Raw genomic sequence first — 11,130 nt, 5'->3', positions numbered from 1 at the left:
TTTGTCAAGAGCATGAAAATTGTTCCTGTGTTGCTTACCTAGTTGGATGGAAAGATGCTGCCCCTTCACTCTCATTTCATCCCTCTTGCCTACCCTTGTGGTTGGTGTGAGGTGGCTTGGCATATGATGCATATGTCCACTTTCTTTGTGTCAGTGGTGCACGTGCACTGTTTGTGCTCTAGGATGCGAGACATTTTGTGGGCCAAGGTGGATGTGTGTGTGTGTCCTCTTGAATCCTTTGGTTGCGCCTCGTTGCACAAGAACGATAGACTGCCATTAATGTATGGAGCAGCATCACCCAATGCACAATTGGGGATGTGGTTCATGCAGTGCTTTGGTGTCGAGAAGGAAAGTTACCTGGTTGATCCTGCCAGTAGTCATATGCTTGTCTCAAAGATTAAGCCATGCATGTGTAAGTATGAACTAATTCAGACTGTGAAACTGCGAATGGCTCATTAAATCAGTTATGGTTTGTTTGATGGTATCTGCTACTCGGATAACCGTAGTAATTCTAGAGCTAATACGTGCACCGAACCCCGACTTTTGGAAGGGATGCATTTATTAGATAAAAGGTCGACACGGGCTCTGCCCGTTGCTCTGACGATTCATGATAACTCAACGGATCGCATGGCTTTTGTGCCGACGACGCATTTTTCAAATTTTTGCCCTATCAACTTTCGATGGTAGGATAGTGGCCTACTATGGTGGTGACGGGTGATGGAGAATTAGGGCTCGATTTTGGAGAGGGAGCCTAAGAAATGGCTACTACATCCAAGGAAGGCAGCAGGCGAGCAAATTACCCAATCCTGACACGGGGAGGTAGTGACAATAAATAACAATACTGGGCTCATCGAGCATGGTATTTGGAATGAGTACGATCTAAATCCCTTAACGAGGATCCATTGGCAGGCAAGTCTGGTGCCAGCAGCCGCGGTAATTCCAGCTCCAATAACGTATATTTAAGTTGTTGCAGTTAAAAAGCTCGTAGTTGGACTTTGGGATGGGTCGATCGATCCACCTCACGATGTGTACCAGTTGTCTCATCCCTTCTGTTGACGATGCGCTCCTGGCCTTAATTGGCTGGGTCGTGCCTCCGACGCTGTTACTATGAAGAAATTAGAGTGCTCAAAGCAAGCCTACGCTCTGGATACATTAGCATGGGATAACATCATAGGATTTTGGCCCTATTACGTTGGCCTTCGGGGTCGGAGTAATGATTTACAGGGACAGTCGGGGGCATTCGTATTTCATAGTCAGAGGTGAAATTCTTGGATTTATGAAAGACGAACCACTGCGAAAGCATTTGCCAAGGATGTTTTCATTAATCAAGAACAAAAGTTGGGGGCTCAAAGACGATCAGATACCGTCCTAGTCTCAACCATAGACGATGCCAAACAGGGATCGATGGATGTTGCTTTCAGGACTCCGCCAACACCTTATGAGAAATCAAAGTTTTTGGGTTCCGGGGGGAGTACGATCGCAAGGTTGAAACTTAAAGGAATTAACGGAAGGGCACCACCAGGAGTGGAGCCTGCGGCTTAATTTGACTCAACACGGGGAAACTTACCAGGTCCAGATATTGTAAGGATTGACAAACTGAGAGCTCTTTCTTGATTCTATGGGTGGTGGTGCATGGCCATTCTTAGTTGGTGGAGCGATTTGCCTGGTTAATTCCGTTAATGAATGAAACCTCAGCCTGCTAACTAGCTATATGGAGGTGACCCTCCACGGCCAGCTTCTTTGAGGGACTATGGCCGTTTAGGCCACGGAAGTTTGAGGTAATAACAGGTCTGTGATGCCCTTAGATGTTCAGGGCTGCACGCGCGATACATTGATGTATTCAACGAGTCTATGGCCTTGGCCGACGGGCCCGAGTAATCTTTGAAAATTTCATCATGATGGGGATAGATCATTGCAATTGTTGGTCTTCAACGATGAACTCCTAGTAAGCACGAGTCATCAGCTCACGTTGACTACATCCTTGCCCTTTGTACACACCACCCGTCGCTCCTACCAATTGAATGGTCTAGTGAAGTGTTCAGATCGCGACGACGTGGGTGGTTCACCACCGTCGATGTCGTGAGAAGTCCATCGAACCTTATCATTTAGAGGAAGGAGAAGTCGTAACAAGGTTTTCGTAGGTGAACCTGCGGAAGGATCATTGTCCATACCTGCCCAGCGAGACCCATGAACATGTTGCGTTGCGCGATCAAGGTAGGGCGTGGGAGCGTGAGCTCCTTCCTTCCCCACCCTTGTAAAATATCGGCCTACGATCCTTCATAGCTTTCGACCCAAACACAACACAGTTGGCGCCAAGGAACTCACAACGAAAAGGACATGACATCATTGCGCCTTTGGTGTGGTGTGGTGTGGTCATCCTAGATCCGAATCTTTATCTTAACGACTCTTGGCAACATATATCTCGGCTCTTGTATCGATGAAGAACATAGTGAAATACGATACTTCATGTGAATTACAAAATCCCATGAACCATCGAGCCTTTGAACGCAAGTTATGCCCTAGGCCATCGGGCTGAGGGCACGCCTGCTTGGGCTTCATGCATCATGTTGCCCCACCTCCTTTACCCCCTGTGGTGGTGGTGCAGAGCGAAGATTGGCCCCCCGTGTCTCTGTTCGAGGTGCGATCGACCCAAAATCAAGTGTTCCTTACGTAGCAAGCGTCACGATGAGTGGTGGGTCGAGCCACTTTGCCATTGTTCGGACATTGTGTGTGTGTTCTGCTCCCATTGGGCTCTGGTGACCTTGATTGCCATTCGATGGCATTTTAACTGCGACCCCAGGTCAGGCGGAGCTACCTGCTGAGTTTAAGCATATCAATAAGTGGAGGACAAGAAACTTACGAGGATTCCCTTAGTAACGGCAAGTGAACTGGGAAGAGCCTAGCTTGAGAATCGGGGGGCTTTGTCATTCAAATTGTAGTTTGTAGAAGCATCCTTAGCGGCGGAGTGGGCCCAAGTCCCCTGGAAGGGGGTGTCGGAGAGGGTGAGCGCCCTGTCATGTCCGAACCCTATCGCACCACGAGGCACTATCGACGAGTCGGGTTGTTTGGGAATGGTGTCTCAATTGGGTGGTAAATTTCGTCCAAGGCTATTTATGGGTGAGAGACAGATAGTGAACAAGTACCACGAGGGAGAGATGAAAAGGACTTTGAAGAGAGAGTCAAAGAGTGCTTGAAATTGTCAGGAGGGAAGCAGATGGGGGTCGATGATGCATCTCGGTCGGATGCGAAACGGTTAATAGCAGGTCCACCGCTCGACTCAGGGCATGGACCGATGTGGATTGTGGCGGCATCCCAAGCCCGGGTTATCGTGTTATGCCTGAGGAGATGTCATTACCGTGATTGTGGTAGGAAGCGTGTGCCTCGATGGTGTGCCTATTAGCAATTGCATGCTTCAGGCATCGGCCTGTCGGGCTCCCCATTCAACCCGTCTTAAAACACAGACCAAGAAATCTGACATGTGTGCGAGTCAATGGGCGAGTAAAACCCGTAAGGCATAAGGAACCTGACTGGTGGGATCCCCTTGTGGGTTGCACCACTAACCAACCTTGATCTTCTGTGAAGGGTTCGAGTGAGAGCATACCTGTCGGGACCCGAAAGATGATGAACTATGCCTGAGCGGGGCAAAGCCAGAGGAAACTCTGGTGGAGGCCCATAGCGATACTGACGTGCAAATCATTTGTCTGACTTGGGTATAGGGGTGAAAGACTAATCAAACTGTCTAGTAGCTGGTTCCCTCCGAAGTTTCCCTCAGGATAGCTGGAGCCCGCAGGCGAGTTCTATCGGGTAAAGCCAATGATTAGAGGCATCGGGGGTGGAACACCCTCGACCTATTCTCAAACTTTAAATAGGTAGGATGGCGTGGCTACTTCATTGAGCCGCGCCATGGAATCGAGAGCTCTAAGTGGGCCATTTATGGTAAGCAGAATTGACGTTGCGGGATGAACTAAAAGACGGGTTACAGTGTTGGATTGCATGCTAACCTAGAACCCACAAAGGGTGTTGGTCAATTAAGACAGCAGGACGGTGGTCATGGAAGTCGAAATCCACTAAGGAGTGTGTAACAACTCACCTGCCGAATCAACTAGCCCCAAAAATGGATGGCGCTGAAGCGCGTAACCTATACGCGGCCGTCGGGGCAACTGCCAGGCCCCGATGAGTAGGAGGGCATGACGGTCGCCATAAACCTGGGGTGTGAGCCAGAGCGAAGCGGCCATCGGTGTAGATCTTGGTGGTAGTAGCAAATATTCATTTTCACTTAAATCCCATATTTCCATTTTTTTGGATATTTTTCGTAATGTTTCAATCATAAAATATTAAAAAATAACAAAATATGTTGGAATGGTCCATTATTTTTCAGAACATTCTATCAACCTTTAGAAGACATCCGAAATTTAGTTTTCAGAAAAATACATTAAAATGGATTATTTAATGTTTTTTGAATTTAATATGTTTTTTAATATTAAAAAATTAATAAAAAAATAAATTTTTATCAGAAAACAATGATTTTTACATGAAAATAATCTTTGGATTTTTCCTTAATTTCATACCAAGTTTCATTTGATTTAGACATTTGAAGCTCAAAAAATAGAACGGTATATTTTGGGGGGGGTCATGTCTCCTTCTGGAAAGGGGCAAAGAGCATAAGAGCTACCTTGAGGAAGGGGAGTGCCACTCCTAGGATGGTTTTCGAGGGGCCACACAGAGGGGCAGCAGACAATGAGCAGACATGGTAGGCAAACCCAAAAGACCCATGGCATGGGAAAAAAAGTGAAATCGCACGTGGGTTTCGATGAGTTGGCCCTTGGTGTGCGTCGAGGCCTGCAACTGCATGCGGCTAGACGCGCATGGCTACCTGCCTTGCATGCCATGAGCCCACAGCTGCTGTAACGTGTGCTAGTCGCAACACAGCATGCCCAACGAAGGTGTACATGCTTGTGAATGGTCAGCCCTTCTGTCGTACAACACCGCCCCCTTCTGCCGCATAGAGTTGCTTGCCACCGTGGGCTGCTTGGCACACATGGATGCCTACCATGCGCTGCCACGCCCCCACTTCTGCTGCCACATGTGCCCGTCGATGCACAACATTTACAAGGGAGGTGTGGCTTGTGAAAACATGTACATGGCGCGTCCGTCCCGACAGTCATCCCCTCTATCGCACACAGTTGCTTGCCATTGTGTGCTGCTGTGCACGCATGGCTGCCTGCCTTGCGCAGCAGTGCCTCTACATCTTTCGCCACAGGCGTCTGTCACCATACAGTATGCCCAAGAGTGGCATCTCCTGTGGAAAACACCTTCATGGTATGTCGGTTTCAAAGATTTGGCCCTTGCTGTGCGTTGCGCCTGCCATGGCGTGCTGCTTGGCCCTCATGGTTGCCTAATATATATTACTATGTCTCAATAGCTGTTGCCTCCTGTGCTTGTAGCAGCAAAGAAAGCCCAACAAAGGCTTGGCATGTGAGCTACTGTGTCTAATATATATTACTATGTCTCAATACTGTGTGCTACTGGGTGCCCATGGCTCCCTACCTACCATTGCCAGGCCCCCACAGTTGCTAACACATGTGTCCGTAGCTACACAGTAGTTTCCAGAGATGTATGGCATTTTTAAACAAGTAAATGGCCAATGCATCCCGATGTTCAGCCCCTCTACCACACACCATTGCCTGCCACCCTGGGCTATTGCGTGCACAAGGGTTCCTACCTTGTGCTGCCATGCCCCCACAGCTACTGCCAGATGAGCCCGTAGCCACATGGCATGCCTAAGATAGGCTTGGCATGTGAAAATCACCATCAAGGCACATTGGTTCCGATGATTGCCTTTGATGTGCGTTGTGGCCCGCCATGGAGGGCTGCTGGGCGTGCATGGCTCCCTACATAGTTGCTGCCACATACGTCGGTAGCCACACAGCATGCCCAAGAGTTGCATGGCATGTGAAGGACAGCAACATGGCATGATGGTCCGGATGATTAGCCCCTTGTTTTGCACCTTGGCCGGCCAATGCGTGCTAGTGGGTTTGCATGGCTGCCTGCACACTGCACCTACACCCTCATCGTAGCCTACTGCCACTTTTGTTAGTTTTTGTATAGCATGCCCAAGGGAGTCATGGCATGTGAAAAACGTGGAAATGACACGTTGGCCCCATTGATTAATCCCATCTAGGCACCGTGGCAGTTTGACGTGCTTTGCTTCCTGCCATGTGCAGTTGTGCTAGTGCCACTTTTTGCAAGCATGGTCATAGTCACGCATTTCCACCCCTCTTTGCTCTTTGGCTTGTCATCATATGTAGGTCATGGTGCAAGGGGTGGGGTGTTGTCTACATTTGACGGAATCATGGGTCAATTCAATGTGCATAATAAATATTTAGTTGGTCCCTTCCCCCCCCATCCCATTGTTTTTTGTTTTTTTAAATTGTACTATCGTGGGTTTGTTGCTTGCAAGGGTTTTTTCATGGTCGGTTTTGTGGCCTATGCTGTTTGGAGAAGTGCATTTCTAAGTCGTGCCTAGGTGTGGAGGTGCTTGTATGGCTTTTTGCGGCCAGTGCTATAATACGACATTAACGTGGGTAGGTTGCAAGGTTGCAAGCTTGCAGGTGGTGGTAGATCATGCGTCCCTCCCCCCTCCTTGCTTTATAAAAAAATTTCCATTCTCGTGGGTATGTTGCTTGCAAGAGTTTTGCCATGCTTGGTTTTGTGGCCTTTGGTATTTGGAGGAATGCATTTCTAAGTCGGGCCTAGGTGCGGAGGTGTTTGCATGCCTCATGCCGCAAGTGTTAAAATGCGAAATTAATGTAGGTCTCTGGAGAACATAGGTTTGCAAGCTTATTGGTGGAGACATATCACGAGTCCCTCCCCCTCCCCCCCTCCACTTTTGTTTTTAAAAAGAAAATTGCATTCTTGTGGGTTTGTGGCTTGTAAGAGTTTTCTCATGCTCGGTTTTGTGGCCTTTATGGTATTTAGAGAAATGCGTTTCCAAGTTGCTCCTGGGTGCAAAGGTGTTTACATGCCACCTGCCGAAAGTGTTATAATACAGCATTAACGTGGGTCTCTGATGAACATAGGTTGCAAGCTTGCAAGTGGAGGCAAATCACATGTGTCACACCCCGTTCACATAGAACCGGCCCAGTGACCGGGTTAACACCAGCTAACCCAAACCTGCCAGGATCATCTAATACAGTATTCCACCACAGCACACATACAACTATGAAAGTGTTCAACAGTTCAGCGGAAGACTTAGTTTACCTGTAAATGTTCCCATTATACTTGATACCCAAATTGTAATTACATAGTTAAGTACATGTGGGCCCGCAGGCATGATATTTACACAAAAAGAATACAATTTATATATCAAGTACACAAAGGGAATCATAAAAAATCAGAGAGTCAGCTCAGCTCGGTATTAGAAGTAGAGCTCAGCTCGGTATCAAAGGGTAGAGCTCAGCTTGGTATCAAAAGGTAGAGCTCAGCTCGATATCAGAACTGCGGTCCTGCAGCACAGCCCTTGAACGAGCAGTCTGTGCCGTGCTCAAATTCCTCAGGGACCCACCAATCCTCTTTCGGGAATTCAACTCTAGGGCCCGACCTATGCTCTTCGGTTTGATGACTTGCAAAATCATCTAAAAGAGGTGCACACGTGAGATGAGCTCACAAGCTCAGTAAGTGAAAAGAAGGACCACACAGCAGTCCACACAGCAAATCACTGAAATAACCTAGAGGGGGGGTGAATAGGTTATACTAGTGGAATTTAACTCTTTTCGATGTACAGATCACAAGTATGATTGTAATTTAAAAGCAATACTGAATAAATAATATAAGAACAACCATGACACAAGATATATAGTGGTTCAACTCAATTCGAGTCTAGTCCACTCCCTACAAAAATCCTCTTGTAAGGTATTCCACTAGTTCTCCTTTTCAGTACAATAGGTACGGAAGAAAAACCTTTACAATCTTTTTATGGATAAGAGTATCCTTACAAATCTCCTTTCCAGGCAGAGAGACGCCTTCACAATCTCTTTTAGAGGTAGAGAGAGACCTTTCTCTTTTTAGGATAAGAGTATCCTTACAATCCTAAGTACAGTCTAGAATTGTAAAAAACAAAAAATAAGAAATAGTGGAATAAGAGGAATACCTCAAGTGTGGTGCAAATGATAATGAATAATAAATGATGAGTGATGCACCTTTTGTAAAGTCCTCTCTTACGGCTTTGACTTGCACAGAAGAGAGTAGAGGACTTTGATTAAGACTTGAGCCTCTTGTTTGGGATTTGTGTAATAGAATAACTCAAGTAGAAAATAAACTTCTCTAATGCTTGCAACAATGCTCTTAAAGCTCTTTCTTAATGAATAATTAATTAAGAGTGATTAGGGTATTTATAGGTGAACTTAGTGACACATTTTAGGTAGGGAATCAAGCTCTAACGGACATATTCTGGGTATAGCAGTCGACCGCCATTGGTAGCCGGTCGACCGCCATTGGTAGCCGGTCGACCGCCAAGAGCCATTGTAGGCAAGAAAATAGCCGTTGGAGTACTTCCAGACAGGCACCGGTCGACCGGGACTTTCAATCGGTCGACCGCCTATGGTCTCAGAAAGGTTTGATCGACCAGGACTTCCAGACGGTCGACCGCCTATGGTCTCGGGTGGTTCCGGTCGATCGGGGCTTCCAGCCGGTCGACCGCCAACATGACATGCTCTGTCATATTGACCAGTCACCAGTGTTTTGACTATAACTTTTTGGTCCGACCTTGGATTGACTTGAGATCAGTTGTGTTGGAATCACAACTCAATTTTCTACAACTTCTATGAAGGTTTCGTCTCCTGATACTAACTTTAAGAAAATAGTCGTTGGAGTACTTCCAGACAGGCACCGGTCGATCGGGACTTTCAATCGATCGACCACCTATGGCCTCGGACAGGTCTGATCGACCAGGGCTTCCAGACGGTCGACCGCCTATGGTTTCGGGTGGTTCCAGTCGATCGGGGCTTCCAGCCGGTCGACCACCAACATGACATGCTCTGTCATACTGACCAGTCACCAGTGTTTTGACTATAACTTTTTGGTCCAACCTTGGATTGACTTGAGATCAGTTGTGTTGGAATCACAACTCAATTTCCTACAACTTCTATGAAGGTTTCGTCTCCTGATACTAACTTTAAGATTCCCTAAATACCCTTGAGTTAGGTTACTGTGTGTTCCACACCACTTAGAAACTTTCCATACCTAGTCAAGGCATGCTCTATGGTCATTCTAATATGATGCAATGCACATGCATGAGGTGAGTGCATATAAGTATGTGGAAATTACAAATTACATTAAAAATAACTAATCTATCCTAGTGGTCTTCTTCTTCATTTGAATCTTCCATACTTTAGCCCTTCATCTTCTTTCCTTCTTGTTTGTTGTTTCATGTCTTTAAGCTTAGCTTCATGTCTTGATTCGACCTTTGATCTTCTAAGGGTTTCTTCAAGCTAATCACACTTTAACAATCAAGTTAAAGATGTATGTTTGTTTGTTAACACCAAAACATGGCAAGGAGTGTGGACATGTTTCCCAACAATCTCCCCCTTTTTGGTGATGACAAACAAACATAGACAATGAAATGCAGAGCCAGAAAGTAAACAAGGATAGATAAAGTCATTTCCATAAACAGTTTAAAGATAATACTATCATTGTCATTGTCATACTGATACCAATACTATCATTGTCATTGTCATACTACCATTGTCATTGTCAGAAGTAAATCTTCTCCCCCTTTTGTCAACAGCAAAAAGGTAATCAAAACGACACAAAAAAAAATACTCCCCCTGAGTATGTGCCACATAGAAAGTAGCATAAGTTCAACTTTTCATAAATGTCAAAGTATATAATTGAAACAAACAGAAAATTTGCAAGAAGAAAACATAAGTTCTAATCTGCTGCATCCTCATCCTCCATGTCCATCTCGTCATTGTCTTCTTCGTCATCCTCAGCGTCCTCTTCGTTGCGGAGGAGCTTGAGAATCTCATTCTGCTTTCTTTCCATTTTTGCCAACTGAGAAAGGATGATATTTCCAACTTTCCGAAGATCAGCAACAGTTGCATAGGCTGAGGTCTCATCCCTGCCTGGTTGTTGTGGCTGGCTAGGTCCAGCAGTAGCCTTTTTGGAGTGTGTGGACTGCTGGGGAAGAAGATGCATTTTGCGAATGGTGGAAATATTGATCTCTTGGGAAAATGGGTCAAATGATTCACTAGAAAAATCTACTTGAAAGTGGTCCATGATTTGGCAAATCATCCGTCCATAGGGTAGATTTCCCTTTCGAAGTCTATCACCATGGGTAATCATTGTTTTGAGCAGGATGTAAGGAAGGTTGATGGGTACACTTTTGCAGACACAGTAGGTAAGATAGGCATGAAATGGGGAGACTTCATCTCTATGACCACTCTTTGGGAGAATGTTGTAAGAGATGATAAGATTGACAATCTTCCCTATATCCGTAAGTTCTTTAGCCTTAATTTTGTGTGTATTAGCATATTCCTTCATAATGCTAGAATACACACAGTCAACATCCATGAATTGTTCTATGTAGGTCTTGGATTGGTAGTACTTGAGGTCCCCTATCACAGAAATGTCTAGGATTTCTCCTAAAATCAGGATGTCGAGGTCTATTGGAACGCCCTTAACATAGGAATGGACCATAAGGGTGTCACCTTCACCAGAGAAGGTAAGGTTGCAAAAGAACATTTTGACTAAATGGGGATAACAATGGGAGTCAAGTTTGAGAATGTTACCCCATCCCAAAGCATCAAAAAGGTCTTTGATGTCATACCTAGATAAAGAGTCGGTATTGATGGTCCTACCTTGCTCTATGTTGCGAGAGATGTAGAGATCCCATGATTCTTGAGCAATAGTGGAGGAGAACCATGGATCTTTGTCAGAGGCCTTCCTTTTTCCTTTATGAGCCACGGTTTTCTTACCTCTATTTGGGCGTTGAGAGTCCATGATGATTAGAGGTGTAAGAGAGAAAGAGATGCAAGGGTTTTGGGAGATGAATAGGAATGAATCTCAAGAGTTATAGGGTGGAATGAAGTTCTAGGCTAGGGGTTTGGGAGATTAATAGTCGAAATAGGGTTT

The 11,130-nt window shown here is 45.8% G+C and overlaps 1 non-coding gene across 1 annotated transcript; it reads left to right on the top strand.

The window, feature by feature from the left end:
- Window positions 1-2,402: 2,402 nt before the first annotated feature.
- LOC122063005 lies at window positions 2,403-2,558 on the top strand. Its single transcript, XR_006135187.1, has one exon. It is a non-coding gene; the product is annotated as a 5.8S ribosomal RNA (ribosomal RNA).
- The last annotated feature ends 8,572 nt before the right edge of the window (window positions 2,559-11,130 follow it).

This window comes from Macadamia integrifolia, unplaced genomic scaffold (assembly GCF_013358625.1).
Source record: "Macadamia integrifolia cultivar HAES 741 unplaced genomic scaffold, SCU_Mint_v3 scaffold1176, whole genome shotgun sequence".
NCBI lineage: Eukaryota > Viridiplantae > Streptophyta > Magnoliopsida > Proteales > Proteaceae > Macadamia > Macadamia integrifolia.
The sequence above is the reverse complement of the archived record's forward strand: the minus strand, read 5'-3'. Positions and strand labels throughout refer to the sequence as shown.